This window comes from Perognathus longimembris, chromosome 14 (genome assembly GCF_023159225.1).
Source record: "Perognathus longimembris pacificus isolate PPM17 chromosome 14, ASM2315922v1, whole genome shotgun sequence".
NCBI lineage: Eukaryota > Metazoa > Chordata > Mammalia > Rodentia > Heteromyidae > Perognathus > Perognathus longimembris.
In genome coordinates this window covers 50269876-50289001 of record NC_063174.1, presented here as the reverse complement: position 1 = coordinate 50289001, position 19126 = coordinate 50269876, and positions in this window count along the sequence as shown.

Genomic DNA, 19126 nt, shown 5'->3' with positions numbered 1-19126 from the left:
TGGCAGTTTATTCAAAGGGAATGCCAATGTTCAACACTTTGAAATTACGTAATCAACCTTTTGTTGTAATCACTTGTGTGAAAGTCTCTGAGAGAAGATACTGTAATGTGGTTTAGAGATACATTATTTCAAGGTTTTCCTGAAAGCTAAAAGTTTATTATCTTGATGCCACATGCTCAAGGGTGAGTTGCAGTGAATAACCCCTGTATCTTGGTTTTTCCTATATGGCCACAAGTCTAACATCATAGATGCCTGGCATTTGTGAGCTTTGCATTTAGGGAGGCAAACATGACAAATTCCATCCTCATATCATCAGTGTTGTGTTGTTGGTTTAGAAGTTGTGGCTTTTCTCTATTGAGGAAAAAAGATCTTTAGACAGTGCTATGCTGGCAGAGGGTTCACAGTAAAAAGTAGCAAGTTTTGCATTGATTCTCACAATTCACACAGCTCTTGTTAAAGAAAAGACTTGTGGAGCAAACTGACCATAAAAATCCAAAGAGGACCTAGACAGGTGTGTTTGTAAGTTTTCTCCAAATCGAAACCCTTGGCTGACAACATGTATCATGTTTAAGAAATTGTATAATGCCTAAGATCCTAAGTCTAGACTTGAAATGTACAATCAATACAACCTGAATCAAAATCTTCACCTGGAAACTTAACGAGCTGGTTCCATATCATGGTTTAAGTTAATAATGGAGAAGAAATGGAAAGAAATCTGAAGGGCCAGGTTTTCTAGTCAGTCATTGATCTTCAGTATAAAAATTCGAGAAATTAAGTCACAGAGGATACAGAATTGGATCAGTGTAATTGAATTACACCCCTAAAACACAAACTCTCTTATCTGGAAACTTTACATATGACAGAGTACTATTGTTTACAAGAGAAATTTCTTAACAAGTAGTGCTAGTGAAATTGATTACCCAAATAGAAACAAGTCAAATCAAATTGTTACCATATACCAGACATAAAAATAAGTCAGTTCCATGTGATCAAAAGGCTTTGGACTGAAAAGCCAAACTTAAACAAAATAGAAATATTCAATTTATATTCACATATTCATGGTAAAGTGGAAAGTATTAGACCAGAGACAACCCATCAAACTTGAAAAACAAAGATTTATTTAATTACATTGGGATTGAATAATTCTTATTAAAGTAAATTGAGGAAACATATTCACAGCATATTCTAATTAGAGATGCATGCTCTAACTACACAGCTTTGTATATTCTGACTATACACTTTTGTATGATTTTGTATAGTTAGGACATGCAATAAATTTATGATGGCATTATTCATAAAATATATGCATGATGCATCTTTACACACATGCATATGCATAATTAGATTGCAATTATTATAAAACAAAGACAGTAATATGAAACATTTTATTTTTTGGAAAAGGAGAGGTGTAACATTTGAGCAGTTGCGTTCTAAAATATCGTTAATATTTAATTCATTAAATTTAGTGTTTAGATATTATATATTAATACTATTTTGAACACTTTTTATATAAATGTGTGTGCATGCAATTGTATGCATTTTATTACTTTATTGATGTATAAGATACTCTTACTAAAATATACAGATTTAAGAGTGGAATTCCAAAAATCTTGGCAATCACATATATCTGGGCAATATACAATATTAATATATACATATTTCTCTCATGACACAATATTTATTATGCTCCTTTCCAGTCCATCACCAGCTCTCCCAAGCAACCACTGTTCTCATTTTGTCCCCATAGATTAGTCATGGATTTCTATAAGTTCATATAAATGGTATCATATGTACTTGTTTCTATGCTGGCTTCTTCAACTCAATGTAATATGTTTGAGGTTTATACAACAATAGTTTGTTAACTTTTCTTTCTGGGTGGTGTCTCATTGTATAAAAGCCAAGCTCTGTTTATCCATTCTCTTGTTAATGGAGAGTTTGTTTCCAATTTGAGGTTAAAATATTTTGGGTTGTTTCCAATTTAGGGCTAGTTTAAAACTACTATAAACAAAATTGACTTTATAAGAGTTGATAGACTACAACATCTAAAATAGTTACACATATGTATATATAATGCATGCCTTAACCATCAGGTATGAGAGAAATTACTTATGATTTCAAGTGTAGAGGCATTAACAAGGAAAATAATGGATTTTCCATTTACTTCACTGTAGAGTTTGAGGAAGAAAGGCTTGAATATGAGTTTTCTCAAAAAGTTAATTTGATATTCCTGACATATGAGTAGACAGATAGAAGAGGAAATGAGGTGTATATGAGTAGATTTCAAAGCAGAGGTCAAGGAAAAGTTACTCATCATACTGAGAGACACACGTATTTGGTTGACCACTGTGTGTATATACAAATGGGCCATATCATTAATCATTACTTTTTCTTATAGTAGCATACTATCAGTATCTAAGAAACTGTATGGAAAATTATATACAAATAGAGAAAGGTCAAGATTTGAGCCCAGCTACAATCTACTAGATTTTTAGGAGATTAAATTCCACTGGAAATTTAGTAGTTTACAAACAAAGACTAGCCAATGTTTTGACAAACATGTGTTCTGATAAACAGACATGTGTTACCTCTAGGCAAGCATGGTCAAAGATCTGACTGGCATGATTCAATGAGTCTTTTTTTTTTTTTTTATTGTTGCTTGCACCTTTTACTAAATTGTGGAGAATCTTCCCCATACCTTGGATTTGTTTTGTTGAGGACAATAAAGCAAAGTTGTGGAGTCCACCCTATGTCTAAGACGTGAATATGATTGTATGTTTCTGTGTTCACTTGGCTGTGTCGTTTTTGGTAATGAGAACATGTGTCCATTGGTCTGCTTGTCTCAGGTTGACAAAGCTCACATGAACTTTATCACTGTGTGGGGCTCTGAGTGCTCCTTTCTTCATAAAAGAGCACCAGTCATCATTGGATTTAGAACTAGGATTTCATCTCAAGATCATTAAGTTCATTGGATATGCACAGTCCATATTTCCAAATAAGGTTATATTCACAGAACACAGTATTATTTGAAGATAGTAGTATTTGAACATAGCTTTTTAACCGGCTACTGTGTGATAATGACTTCATTTCCTGTCTACTCAAATATGTTTTACTGTAAACTGGAGACATGTTTATTCATGTTTTAATATTGTATCTATGGAAAGAACTAGAAAGCAATAAACACATGCTGAGAAAATGCTTGTAAGTATAATATTTAAAAACATGAAAACAGTTTCTATCATAGTCATAGTTTAGGTTGTGATAATTGTGATTCTTTGTTGTCCTAGATTAGTAGACTTAAATATACTGTCTTAAATGACTTAGGTGGTGTATTCTGCCTGCATATTCTGAAGTCATATTTTCCCACACACATTTTCATCTTTTGCTGCACATATAAAAAACTCTCATTCAAGTCAGATACGTTCCATGATATGAAAGGAAAAAGTAGGTTGGAATAATTATCTAAAAATTCTAATAAAACTTAGTTCTTTTATCATAATCATCAGTCCACATAACAGTGAAACAACCATTGTGGTGTCTCTTTCATTAAACTTCTTTGTCCCAAAACATATTGCATGGTATGCTCTGTTGATTTATTTCCTACCTCTTTTGAAAAATTCTGTTTCATTTCAGAAAAGATAATAGTGAGTTTTCTATAACATGCTGTTCTGTTGTTAGTTCATTATTCTGTCTGGAAAGTAATGTAATAGATTTTTTTAAAGAGCTATTCAACCCATTGCATCTGACTATGAAAATCAACAGTCCCAGTCAAATTGGAAAATTTAAGGCAGAAATGAATAATTTTCTGCTTCTCTGAATTTCTAGTATAATTCAGAATTCAAGCTTCAAATCGGGTAAAATAAATCCACCTACATTTTTATGATGGAACATTTCTAGACCTCCTCAAGTGAAGTAAATTGAGTAATAATCAAGTAACATCTTTTAAATAAATTACAAACTTTATTACAAAATACAGTTAACTTCTTATCTAAGACAATATGTAAAATTTCATATAGTATAGTAAGAGTGGCATAAACTTCTTACCTTAATGACTCAGAAGGCTAAGAACTGAGGATGTTGGTTTGAAACCATCCCAGGCAGGAAAGTCCAGAAGACACATTTATCAACCACTCTCCCAAAAAGAGCCTGAAGTAGAACTGTGGTTCAAACATCAGCCTTGAGAAAATAAAGCTAATGGGCCGTATTAAGGCACTGAGTTCAAGTACTAGTATCAGGACAAAATTAGACAAGACAGAACAAAAATATTTTGTGTAGCTCATATTGTACATATGCATGTTTATAGATTACATATTATATCTTTATATACTGTATATAATATGTATATACCATATATTATATGGGTGTGTGTTGTCTCCATAAGAAACTTATAAAATTTTAAAGAATTTTGGCCCATACATATGTCCCTTAAATTTGTATTGAGATACCTAAAACCTTCCAAATCTTGAAACCCTCTATAAAATGGCTATATATGGTTCTAATTTAAACACCTATTAATATTAATGATTGCATATCACTTAGGAAGTTTCCACAAAGTAAAAATAATTACATATAATTTAGCTCCTATTTGTTTCAAACTTTATTATTGTAAGCTATCGGTTGTAATTTGTCATTTTGAATCCATAGCTCAATTAATAATGTATTTCTTTTTTTTTTTTTTTTTTTTTTTTTTTTTTTTGGCCAGTCCTGGGCCTTGGACTCAGGGCCTGAGCACTGTCCCTGGCTTCTTCCCACTCAAGGCTAGCACTCTGCCACTTGAGCCACAGCGCCGCTTCTGGCCGTTTTCTGTATATGTGGTGCTGGGGAATCGAACCTAGGGCCTCGTGTATCCGAGGCAGGCACTCTTGCCACTAGGCTATATCCCCAGCCCATAATGTATTTCTTTTTAACATCATGTTTTAAAATAATGAGCTTATCTTTCAAAATTAGTCTCTCTAGGAGTTGCAAAAATCATGCACTGAGTTCTTTCCATCCTGGTACCATTTTACATACTGTGGTACATTGTCCAAACCAGGAAAGTGAATTTTGTAAAATTTTATTGTCTATATAGCAGACCTAGTTTTGATTTTACTGATATTTCTTTTGTTTGTATTTACTTTCATTTATTTGTTCATTCATTCCTGTATCGGAGCTTTAACACAGGGTTTTGCATGCTCAGTTGACTTTTTCCACTCATGGCTGGAAATGTATCTCTGAATCATGTCTCTACTATTATATTTTGCTGGTTAGTTGGAGAAGATTTCCAATTCAGTTTGTCTAGACTGGCTCCAAACCAAGAGCCTTAGAGCTCAGCCTCTTGAGTAGCTAGGATTACAGATATGCACTTCCAGTATCCAATTGTTACTGTTTTTGTTATCTGATAGGTATCTATGAGAATTTAATCACATGTATGGATTTTGAAAAAATCCTGGCATCAGGATGTGGAATTCTGCCATTCTCATTTCTCTCAGGAACAGTTTCTCTTTACCATGTGCACTCTCATCACAAATCTATTTGTTTTCACTATTTTGCTTTACAACTTTGATATAAATGAAATGGTTGAGCACATGATCTTTGAGCCTAGCTCTTTTAACTCTCCTTGAGATCAAATTACAGTGCTGTGCAGATAAATGGTCATTCCATGTATTTCTAGGTACTTATTCGGTTGCATGGACATACCATAACTTGTTTATTCAACTTCCTTGGAGAACATTTTAGCTTATTTCCTCTTTTAAGCATTACAGATGATCATTTACCCAACAATGTGCAGAAAAAGAGTTTATTAATAACCTCTTCATGACTACCAAACACACAGAAATATGAGCCAGCTACTTAACTCAGATGGCATGAATGTATACTTCTTGTGTGTGTGTTTGTACATGTACCTGTATATCACATTTGGGAGCACAATAAGCAAATAAAGATAATTTTTATAACCTAGACATTCTTTTTTTTTTAACCTAGATATTCTTAAAAGTATATATATATATATATTTTGGCCAGTCCTGGGGCTTGGACTCAGGGCCTGAGCACTGTCCCTGGCTTCTTTTTGCTCAAGGCTAGCACTCTGCCACATGAGTCACAGCGCCACTTCTGGCATTTTCTATATACGTGGTGCTGGGGAATTGAACCCAGGGCCTCATGTATATGGGGCAAGCACTCTTGCCACTAGGCCATATCCCCAGCCCTCTTAAAAGTATTTTGACAACTTATTTTTATATACAACAGGCTTCCTGGGAGTGTAGCATATTTGTTAGTTGTAGCATTATTTTTATATATGTGATGTGGTTCTAGTTACTTTTCAGCTACCTGGTTTTATGCATTAAAATATTCTAATCATTTTTCTCTCATAAAAAACACAATTTTCTTCTGAAAAATTATTTGAAGATAGTGTGCTATCCAACTCATTATAATGTACCCCAGTTCTGTTGAATTTAGGTAGTGTTTTAAGCGGAGATGTTTCGGGGGAGGCTCACAAAGCAATATAAAAATGTGGCCTTGAAGGCCATACAGACCAGCATGCTTTGCTTTAACAAAAGATGCCTGAGTAAATTTCCTTTGCCTGAAAATTTTACATCGCACAGAATATAAAGGAGGGCAAGTGAAAGATAGCACCAAGAAGGTTATTACAGGAAGGATTTAGACTATGGTTGATTATTGCATGTCCTAATTACAGAAGCAGGACACCTGAAGAGCAATCAATAGATTCAGAATAATGAATGAAATCATTGTGCTTATATTAACGGTAAGGATTAAGTAAGAACAACATTCCCTGATTTTGTATGCAATCATTTATTGTTTTTAAATTTAAAAAAAACTGTGATATAAAAATAACACATAATTACATTGTTGATAGTTATTATCTGAATAACTGATAGAATTATCTGAATCTTATTTATGGTGATGTTTTCTTCTCCAATATTGTGTTATTTTAGAGAAAAGTTCCTACAGATCTTCTAAATCAAAATGATGGGAAAATGTATTTATAAGAGAAAGGAAAATGTTGATCATATTGAGATGATTACTGAATCTAAAATAAGGTGATGCATTTGTATTCTTAGGACTTGGGCAAGTTATTTACTTTTCCTGGTGTTGGGGTCTCTAGCCTCCCACGCTCTCCTGACCTGCGGGAGAGATGGGGAAACATGCCCTGACCAGGCGAACCAAGAAAAGGAAAGGGTCGACAGACCGCCCGCACCCAGCCCTTTGTCACCAGAGGACAACAGACAGTCCGAGAGCTAAGTCAGTGCAAAATCTCCTTTATTGAGGTAGATCCTTCTATTAAAGAAGGCACAGGAGCCAATCAGGTTGGCAGGAAGGGGAGGGGTGTACGTGCATCTATCTAGGGACTGTGAGGGGCGGCCTGAGTTGTCCATCAAGGGTGGAGGGCCGAGGGACCAATCCTAAGAGGTGGCCTTATTTTACGTCACAGCCCACAGGACCGCCTCTGAGTTCACCATCAGTGCCATCTTGGCCACACCTGGTTCCAAGGCTGGGAGGTGGGGCCAGCTAGGACTGCCTTTCCGGCAATAGCCACATGGCCCCAGGGCTGGGAAACAGGCAGGGCCAGCTAATTGCCTCTTCCTGAAGTAACATGCCCCGGCATGTCCCACATCCTGGTCCTTATTTTTCTCATGGGACAGGTGAGAGAATAATTATATTATTCTCTTAGAGTTGTTGTGAGGATTTAGTGTTTTAAATTATTTAGAAGAGGCTGGTAAAAAGAAGTACTAATAAATGGAAATATCATATCTCAAACCACATTAATGCAAGAGATTTATTTGCCAAAATAAATTATGGATTTATGACTCATGTGGATCATGGGTATTTTTCCATATCATTTTAATCAAGTGGTTTATAGCAATGTTTGCAATTGATTTCATCTCATTTTTTTTATAGAAAATGAATTTGTAGATTGAAAAAGTAATTTAACAAGAGGTCAGAGAAGAAAATTCAGAAATAGGCCTGTGCACCTTTATATTAAACAAGTACAAGTATAATCATGCACTCTTTCCATGTACTGTATTAACAAGAATAAGGTAACAAACATCTGGGGAAGGGAAGTTCTGGTGGCCAATCGTCTGAACCAGACTGACATGAGTGGTTGACTGCACTGTCATTACTATAATTTGGGGTTTTGCTAAGTGTCTTATCTGTACTGTGCCTGGATGTCTTCAAATATACCACTGAAGCAAAATGAATCAAACCAGCAAAGGGAATCAGGGTAAGGACTAAGACCTAGGTCTTCCATTTGGAGAATGGTAGACTCTCTGGAGATGGAAGGTTTTCCAGCTATTTAAGTCATGATAAACAGTGGGAAAATGAAGAGTAGTAATAAAAGAACAATTGATAATAAAAAATTAGACCTATGTTTTTGTGTTATCGTTTGGGATTTTTCAGGTTTTGGAGGTAATATCAATGTCCTGCATATGTTAGGGAGTTGATCTACCATTTGAATTATGACACCAAGACTCCTTGCTTTTCTGGAAACACACTTTGTCCACCAGTTTTGTTCAGGTTGTACTGTGCTTTACTTATGCTCTATCTGCTTATGCCTCCCGAGTAGACAAGAGTACAAGAGTGGCCTAGAAATGCGGCTTTTTTTTGTATTAAATATTTCCCAATGAGTAATGGTTAAAATCCATGAGTTAAAGGCTTGGTCCTCAGTATTAGAACCCAAAAAGCACAGAAAATAGGCAAGGAGATGGCTCAAGGCCAGCACAGGATTATTGTGCAAAAAAGCCTATTGGAGATGGAGAAGGAGGTGTCTGGCTACAAAGAATGTTCAGCTAAACTCCTGGGCAGGGGACTGAAGATGGAGTTATTCTGGCTAAGCAGACCAAACACTCAGGAAGGTGCTATTGGAAAATGGTGCATCCTTGAAGAGCTGCGGCCTCATGGGAGGTGCACTCAGGTTGCTTGTCTTCCTTTTGATTTCCTTGCTTTCTGGCTTGAGATGTAGGCAATCCTGCTTGCTCTACCAGAGGCACAAAGCGAAGGGTGCCACTCAAAACCTAGGACAAGAATCTCCAGACACATGGTTTGAAAAATCCTTTCCTCTTTACAGATGATTGACTCAGGTACCTTGTTATAGTGAAAACAGAGTGCTGTATAAGGGCATTATCATTTAAGGTTCTACATCTATTACTCAGATTAATGAAAAATATTACAAATTAAAACAAAGAAAATCTAATAATCAATGGAACAATCACCATAATTATGTCCCAGAAAAAATATTGCAAAGCTTTTTGACATCTAGCATGTTAAGCCTCAGGGTTGAGCTCCTATCAATAGATGACCTGATCATAATCAATGGAGCCATCAATAATATCCCCAGTCTCATTTTCCAGCATAGAAATTTAAGACATCATTTTTATATTGCAGAAGGAAGTAACTAAAACCTGTAGTGTTGTTTTATTAAAAGAAAAACTAAGCAACTATTTTAAAATTGCTTCAAATCGGTTCAAAGGAAAAAAATCTTAATGTTACAAGTATATAGCATGATAATTGAAAGGATAATTTAGCATGTAGGAAAGACAAGACATTGTTGTTGGCATATACTCATAAAACTAAAATATTGTATTCATTTTGTAATAGTTTTGTTCAAATTCATAAAGCAGAAAGGAATCTTGATAGTGATGGCAATTAAGTTCCACTGTGGTTTTGTATGAATATTGATTGTAGTATTCATCTTATTTAAAAAGAATAAGATGTTATTTTTGGTTAAAATGCATATTTTGATTTTTGGTTAAAATGCATATCAGATACACAATTATTTATTAATTGATGCTTGGTTAAAGCAGGGAGTCAGAGACAGAATAATAGCCAGGCAAAAACAATACAGAGGGTAGTGAAGGTACTATGAAGAGATATGAATTCATGTTATGCATAATTGTGAAGTGAAGCAGATCAGGAACTATCTAGGCACACTCATCCTTCAGGAGCGGAAGAAGAATATATTTCATCCACATTGTTAAAGCACGGTTGCTTTATTTCTGCAAAGTTAAAAATGCTGGAATGTAATCAACCAAAACATTTACATTAGATACCAGAAGTATTTTGTGATATCAAATCCAGATTTATGACTTTACTCTAGAGTCTCCCATATTTTTCTAATCATTGCACTGAACTTCCTAGGCTAACTTGATAGTTGAAGGCATAAATGATTCATAAAAACAAAGTCTTCCTTACAAGTTTTCCACTTTAAGAAACACTGTTTTCGATGCAGGTAAGATTGTACTTTATCAGGAGACACATGAGTCACATGTGTTGCTTTCTTTAAATGCTCAACTTGCACAATCTTTATCACTCTATAAAAGATGACTTAAAAAGTTAAGAGTTTGGAGTTACAGTGGTAAGATCACTTTAGTTCTCCAGATTCAAGTATTGCTATAATGGAATTCAAAATAGAAGCAGAAGTCAAAAAGAAACATGCAAAATGCAAAATAAAAGGAAGAGAAAGATGATGATGAGGAGGGTCTGGGGAGAAGGGGAAAAAGAAAGAAGTAGAGGAGAGGGGAGGAGGAGGAGGAGGAGGAGGAGGAGGAGGGGGAGGGGGAGGGGGAGGGGGAGGGGGAGGGGGAGGGGGAGGGGGAGGGGGAGGGGGAGGGGGAGGGGGAGGAGGAGGAGGAGGAGGAGGAGGAGGAGGAGGAGGAGGAAAGAGGAAGAAGGGGAAGGAGATTTGATATCAAAGGATAGGAGAAGAAATTTAGTGCTTATTTTTCTAAGAATTGAGATTTTTACTTCCTAATGTTTTGTATGATGTGTCATTAAGTTACCTGACAGAATCACCTTTCTTAAATATTCCTCTGTGTGTGTGTGTGTGTGTGTGTGTGTGTGTGTGTGTGTGTGTGTATCCTCTATAGCTAGCTAGCTAGATGATAGATACAGGTAGGGAGGGAGGGAGGGAGGGAGGGAGGGAGGGAGGGAGGGAGGGAGATAAGCATGGAAATATGTCCACGTGTCAGCAGTAGGTTTCATCATTTGTTTTGTGTTTTACCTTTCATATCTATATTTCTTGTTTGTAGACTATGTCTACCAGTAAAGGATATTACCATTCTTTCTAGCTGAGTTAACTTGCTTCCAGTGACATCACAATTTAAAATGTAATTTTCTCTCAACATGTTTCATCATGTTGCTCATCAAGTCTGGCATCAATGTGTCCAGCATCCTTGGAGTTGTTACACATCTACTTCTCAGGAATTGTAAAATAGCATAGTTATGTAATTATACATTTACTGAGGTGGTATCTAGACATCACCACTTTCCATTAAAATTTGAAATTTTTCTCAAATATAAGCATGAAGTCTTAGGTTAAATGAATTTTCCTGAAACATATCTATGGCTGTTATTTAGTCACAATGACAACTACTTAAGGAAAAATCTGTAACTAATAAATCCATGTCATACTTTTTAAATTATTCTCTTTTGGCCCAAACTAGACTTTAGAACTGTCAATTTACATATGACTTGAAACACTAATAACAAAATTCTAAAATATTTACCATCCAAAACTGTATTCTTTCTACACAATATGTATGAAATAGTGTTCCTAATTGTGAATAAAACTTTACATGATCTAATACTCACTATTTGGCAAACTGATGAGAACTAAAAATAGAATAGAACTGGTAGTTATTCCTGATGGACCTCAAAAATAAGCTTGGATATCCTCTATGATTTTGAGATTTAAATAAACTATAATATGTCACAGCTGATAAGAGTCTATATCTCTGAATCAAGATATCCGAACAGACCCATGTTGCCAACTGCCAAAGTGACAGAGGATTTTAGGCATTCTTGTGCCTAAATGATGGCTTCATCCCTCATCACAACATCTGCTTTTGGTAAAGTACTTGTAGTCTTTCAGTACATTGAAGATACTTTAGAGAAGAGGGAGAACTTTGGTTGAAATGGAATTTCTGTTGTTTTTCTTTAACCGTAAATCATATTTAACAGCCCAAATCTTTAGCATATATAATCAAAGCAGGTTGTTAGTTTATGCAGCAGTGATAGTTTTTATTACACCTAAATCCTTAGTCTCAATGAACTCATACTTACATTGTAGTATTCAACAAATAAGTAATTACTATGCTGTACATTTGTATATGTATGTGTATATATACACACAAATCAGTAGAGACAAAAAAGCTGAAAATGCTTTTGAAGTCTTAAAAATAATTTGTGATAAAAGACTAAAAAGAGACAAACATAAAAAGTGACAGACCTCCAAGGAAGTGAGGGAGGATCTTTTATCTGTGTAACTTCTTTTACAAACAGGAATATGGATAAATAAAGATGTTACTATAAATTACTTCTTGGAAGAATTGATATTAGAACTGAGAACTTCACTATTAACCCAATTCTCTTTGAAATTCTCTGAAGTTTCTCTTCCCAGGCCTAAATTTTAGACAGGTCAGCCCACTTAGTAATTCCTGCTTGGTCCAATTATCAGTGGTTATGTCATGGTGAAATTTTGTCATTAACAAGCAGGAGGGCTCAGCCTTACTTGATATGCAGTGTTGCAAATGAAGAGTCACTGGACAAATAGATTGCCTGTCACAGAAAGAGCTCTTCCTCCACAGAAACATTAAGAACTTTTAATATCCAAGTTGGGAAATCTCATGCTATATCAGAGAGCACAGTTCAAAAGGAATTTCAGACATAACAGTAGGACTTTTTGAGAGTGAGATGGAGACTCCTGATGAGATATTATTATTACGTTTTTGAATGACAGAGCTTTCTATCCAAAACAACCAAATCTCACCATGTGCGGCAGAGAAGAATGTTTGTGCAAAAAACCCATGGTCATGTCCAAGAGGAAATTAAATTTTGCCTCATGAAGTTTACCCTAGTTGCTCATTTGAGGCGGGATGGGGGATTTCTAACAAGAAAATAAAAAAGGAAGACCACAATGGCATTAGTAGTTGAAGCTGTGATCATCGGAAAGGACATGAAAACTGCATACCGTTTATCAATCACAATGAAGAAACAAGGAAAAGTGAAACAGCATTGTCAATCAACATCTGTGCCTATGAAACGCAGTACCACATCAGGCCACCAAGAACATGATTCAGAAAACTCGCAGTCCAGATTCCTGGGACTATTTATGCATTGAAGTTCAGGATACATACTAGTTGAACTAAATTGATATGAAAATCAATGAAGTGGTTTCATTACACATAATAGAAAAGAAGATGGCATTTGTTGTGGTAATGAACAGGAAAACCAAGCCACATGGTTTCATTCAATGTATGTAGCTTGCTGCTTTTTTCAGAAACAGATACTTTTGCATGCTATAAACTTATTTTAATGAAAGTTTGGGGGTCTATTTACAAAGGAAATGGCAGTGCAGGTAGGTTGAGGGTGAGGCCCATTGGATAACAGTAAAATTATTAACCCAGGAAACTATTTTTCTCTTGGCTTTATAAGCATATCATGGTCTTAGAAGCTGAACAGTATATTTAAAGAATATGCATTTCAGGTTGTAAACTTTATTCTTGACTGTTGTGTACTCAAGCAATTCTTTTTTATTTCATTCTCTCTCATTTTCTAGAGAACATAGCAAGAGACTTACATGCAAAAAGAATAGAAGAGAAATGAGTTTTGCAGAAACCAATGTAGGAACGTGTTGCATAAGATATATGATATAAGCTAATTGAAGTTGAATCTTTATAGTTCAATACTTGCTTATTCTTATTTTAGTTTGCCCAATCAAAAGTTGGACACTGGAAGAGCTATCATAGTTCTTTCTTCCTGCCATTCAAATCTTTCTAGTGAATAAGTAAATAATGCTCAATCAAACATAAGAAATGTCATACACCAGTGGGTTGACACCATAAGTGTGGGGAATAAAAGGCAAGATGGACTAAAGATGCATAAGGGGAAAGAGGAACAAATAATATAGCCTAAGTAAGAGCTGGCTGGACTTCCCAGCTATTATAATCCATGTCAAATGGTGTGCCTGAAATCAAAGTAAATATTTTTTAAGCAACAAAATAAAAAGCACACCACAAACAAGTAACTCTTCTGAGGGCATGCCTCAATTTTTTGAATGATGTGCTTATGCCTATATATTTCTATCATTTCTATGTCTATGTCTATCTCCTCTCTATATATAATGTTTATTTCTATCATCTCTATATTTTAATCTCTATTTATATATTTATATATAAGGGGCAATATATGTGCAAATGGTTCCAACACTCATTGTGTAGGACCCCACTTGGAAACTTGACTTGACTGGTTGTTGGTTATTCATTTTATTAAGAGCTAAAACACTGTTTCATTATCAGACATAATATATATTGAATACATATGACATAATAAGTATCAGTGGAAATGAGCCATAGACTCAAATTATTAAAGATAAAATTTTGAGGTTATGTCTTTCTTTAAAAAAACATTTTAATTATCTTTAAGTGGCTATACAGAGCAGTTCATAAATACAGTGTGTCATGATAACATTCTCACCCATCCCTCCCAAGCCATCCCATGGAAATGAAGAACAACACTGATGAGCAGCACTGCCGTTTTTATAACGGATTCACAAATCTTGAACCACCTTTGGATAGCTCTCTGGGCTAGACTATAGTATTTTATCTTGATATTTTTTCAGTTTATTCCCCTATGGAAAAGAAAGCATCTAACAATCTCCCTACCTAATGAAATTGTGTCAAATGTAATATTCCTTAAAAATCATCCAGCAAAATATTTAACTGGAACTTTGACAACCAATATTAGTTAAAATTTGAATGTTATGAGAGAAGATTTTCTACATTCTGGATTACTATTTGTGAACAAGGAAATCCCATATAGAGCAAAATTGCTTTTGTCATCAAAGATAATCTGGAAGTTGTCCAATGAGTTGCAACTCCTTTTAAATAATTACTTTTGAGTTACTAGACTGGCAGAAATACCCTTTCAAATAATGCCATCAGAGTTTTCAGATTGAGGGACTACATTTCCATAAAGCACTTACTTTATTTCAATAAGATAATGGAGTTGGGAAAAATAATGTTTAATTGAATATAGATAATAAATATATCATATTATACTTTATTTTTCTTCCATGAAAATTATGAAGAAAAAATGTAACCGTTCTTTTTTCAATACATACATTTGAGTAAACTGTACTGAAAATTCAATAAGTGATTCCTGATATTTCAGGATACCTAGAGCTCCATTTCAAAGTCCTACACAAAGGAGACACGGCATTGTTACCAGGGAACTAAGAGATCCAATAGACTTTCAATTAAGTTATATGCAAATATGCCTAAGAATCCTGAAGAGATCTCACAGATGGGTTCATTCTGGTCAGCATGAGATGTCTGAAGCATGATTTGCAGGGGCGAGTATTAATAACATTTATTCTACCCAATTCAGAAATTCTCCAGGAATGAAAACCTTCCCAGAAAAATTTCTGGTGTTATTAGTAAATCCATCTTGGAGAACAACTCAAGCCATTTCTACCAGCACCAGTGACATTCTTTTCACTGTGGAAAATTCTATAAGAAGCCAAATTATTTTGAGATTGGCATAAACAGAAGCATTAAAGGTTAGCCTTTCAAGCAGTACATTTACATGCCTAATTTTTTTTCCTACTGTGAAAATAACAGGCTTAGAAAGTCCTGGTCCATATGGCTGAAAAAATATTAATTAATAAATTATAACGTAGGCTTTGTGCTTTAGTCTATGTGTACTGAATTTTTGTGAATGCATCTCTGGGAAAGGAATTTGTTCTCAGTTTTTAAACAGATCAAGTTTCTGACCACAAAAATGTGAGCCCTGGATCCAGTTGGTGGTACATCTCCCTCAGGCAGATCTGGTAAATCAACTTCATCTTCTGGAAACACCCAGATCATAGCCATGTATCACTGAACCAATCAAATCACCTGGAACTTATCTAGACAATCTATTACCAATGACAAACTAATAGTGATTTGGCTTTATGAGTTCTTAATAATGCTGTATTCCCACATGCCATGACTATCCACAATGAGATGTACAAATATGTCTTCATTAATTGTCTTAACACATAAGTTCTAATTCATATTTCAAGTGCCCCTGTCCAGTACTCTTTGCTATAGCTTGGGGTTTAGATGGGGTTTTAGTGAGATTTAATGATTGGTGTGTTTAGTTCCAGTCTGATGTTTTGAAGGTAGTAGAACTCTTAAGAAACCACTTTGGGGGCATGCCCTTGGAAAGGTTTCATGTAATTCTCAGAAATCTAATTAATTTCAAGAAAAAATGGTTGTTATAAGAGTGTAAGCTTGGTCTGTGACTCTCTCTGACTTTTTACCTTGCCACACAGTCTCTTCTGCACAGCCTTCTATTAAGGTCTTCAACCTGTGGCCAAATCCATGATGGTATCAGATCCTGAACTTTTAGCCTCCCAAACTGTGAGGTAAGACTCTTATTTTCAGTCAGCTTCAAATATTTTTGTCACAGTCACAGAAAGTGAGTTAACCTACCTATTAAACTAAATGATACAATTATTTGCTTAATTGCTATTGTCTAATACTTTACTGTGTTCCTGACTTATTCCTCAAATGTAAATATTTAAACAATTCCTTTCAACAATTCCTTCCATACGTGTTCTGATTCAAATCCATTTATATTTCTTTATCTCCAAAGCTACCAGTTAGTGATCACTCTTGTGTCAACAACCTTCTCCTTAGGGCTCTCCACTCAGCAGACATGATGATGTCCCAAACTAGTGAACCAGTTCATGGCATTATCAGAGCAAAATCCACACCAAGCAATGAAGAAATCTGCTCTCTGCCCAACTCTTATGGTTTCAGCATCCCTTCTTTGTCTACCAAGTTCTAGGTCAACTAAGGTCCTTTTTAGTGTACTTATAACCTTTAAATTTTCTCAGTTCTTTTCCCTAGCTCTTCTTTCTTGTCATTCATCTCTAATACTAAAACCACCTTCTGTGGTCTTTCTTGAATACTCAATCTAGAGTAACCCACTAACAATACTGTCTTTATAACCCATTTTTATTATTTATTTATTTATTTTATTTACTTTATTACTACCTCATTATCCTCTCCTTCGATTCTTTATATGAGAATAGAGGAATTTAATGGAGGATTCATAATTGTTTCCCTACACTTGGAAGAGCAAATGACTAAAACATAACAAAAGCGTACAAAGGTTTATTGAAAGAACACATTGTAGAAGGGATTTATATCAGAAAATGCAGGTTAAACAAAGATACTTTGGGATTATTTGGACCATTTTTCTTGTCTCCATTTTGCATTCCTACGTAGGTTACTATAACTATCTACAAGGTCTTAAATGATTAATGATAAGCTCAAAACAGCAAAAGTTTTCTGATTCAGAGCAACTATATTGTATCATACTGACTATTGGATAACAGTATTTCTTTAGAGATAATGGAATGTATAGCGGTTTCCTATTTACTTTCATATACCATAGGGTTTGAGATATATGACATATATTAACTATATGTAGAACACTACATGAGTTAAGAAGAACACAGAGCCTTGCTGAAGAAATAGGCAATTACCTTACTAGAAATGAGCCTCAGCACTAGAGTTCTAACCATACCAAGATATGATCAAGCAAGGGGCCCTGTTTACAAGCCATGGTACCAGCAAAATGAAATAAAACAAAAACAAACTAATGCATATAAAAAAAGGTTCAGTTTGTGTTGTTTCTGAAATAAAAGACAATTTTCTATACCATGCTACTTACATAAATATGTAAATTTTGCCCTAATTTTATACAACATGTATTTTATTTGGTGTATAATAAAATCAAACATATATAAGGGAAGTTTTCTTTTTAGTTTTATTATTTTTAAATTTTTATTGTCAAGCTGAAGTACAGAGGAGTTACAGTTATATATGTGAGGCAATGAGTATATTTCTTGTCAAACTGGTTACCTCCTCTCTCATTTTTCTCCCACTTTCCTTCCTCCCCACCTCCCCTTAGTTGTACAGTTGGTTTACAGTGTATTGTCTTTTTTTTTTTTTTTTTGGCCAGTCCTGGGGCTTGGACTCTGGGCCTGAGCACTGTCCCTGGCTTCTTTTTGCTCAAGGCTAGCACTCTGCCACTTGAGCCGCAGCACCACTTCTGGCCATTTTCTGTATATGTGGTGCTGGGGAATCGAACCCAGGGCCTCATGTATATGAGGCAGGCACTCTTGCCACTAGGCCATATCCCCAGCCCTCGTATTGTCTTGTAAGTATTGCTGCTGCATTGGTTCACCTTTAACCGTTGGTCTCACCATTTTGATGTTCCTCTTCCCTTCCCTGGTTCAGATAAAAGTATATACAATACCCAGGGGAGCAAAATCAGTTACAGTGACCTCAGGGGAAAATCAAAGGGAAGAAAAACAAAAGAAAAAGGCATAATTTCACATTGTATGTTGAATATAATAACAACAATGACAAACCACATATTTCCATAAATTGGAGTTCATTTTTCTTAGCATCACCTAATGTGTTCATATGGACTAGGTATTGAGCTATTGTTGTCATCTGTTAGGTCTGTCCTAAACATTTACTAATTATTGCCAAAGAGGGAAACTATAGAGTCTATGTTTCTTTGGATCTGGCTCACTTTCCTTAGAAAAAACCTTGAATTTTATTGAATCTCTCAAGTGATTTGAATTATAGTTAATAAAATGTTCAAGATACTGTGAAGTCTAAATGGCATATGTAAATTTTCAAGATTTAACTTTTGACAAGATAAATTATTTCTCAAGTGTCATGAAAAAGATCCATATGTAGATGTCATTTGCGGACATATCACATTGGTACATTGTGCCTGATCAATCAATCAAGAATGGAATTTAAAGAGAAGACAGTCAAATCCTACATTCTTTTCCTTTAGACCTAATTTAAAAGGAATACTAAAACAACATCTACTTTAAACTTTCTAACGTCTAATTTTGTTATTTTCTACAGCAATCAAAGGACAGTTCACCTTGCAATCCAATGTGGTTTTCTTCTAGGAAGTTACTTTGTCAGAGCCTAGACTAATCAATCTATGGAGTTGGTTGTACTAGTCTGATTGAAAAAGAAAATCTGTTAGAGAACTGATTCTAGCAAAATAATCACTTTTCAGATACAGCCTATTTAACCTTTGGAAGTTCTACTAG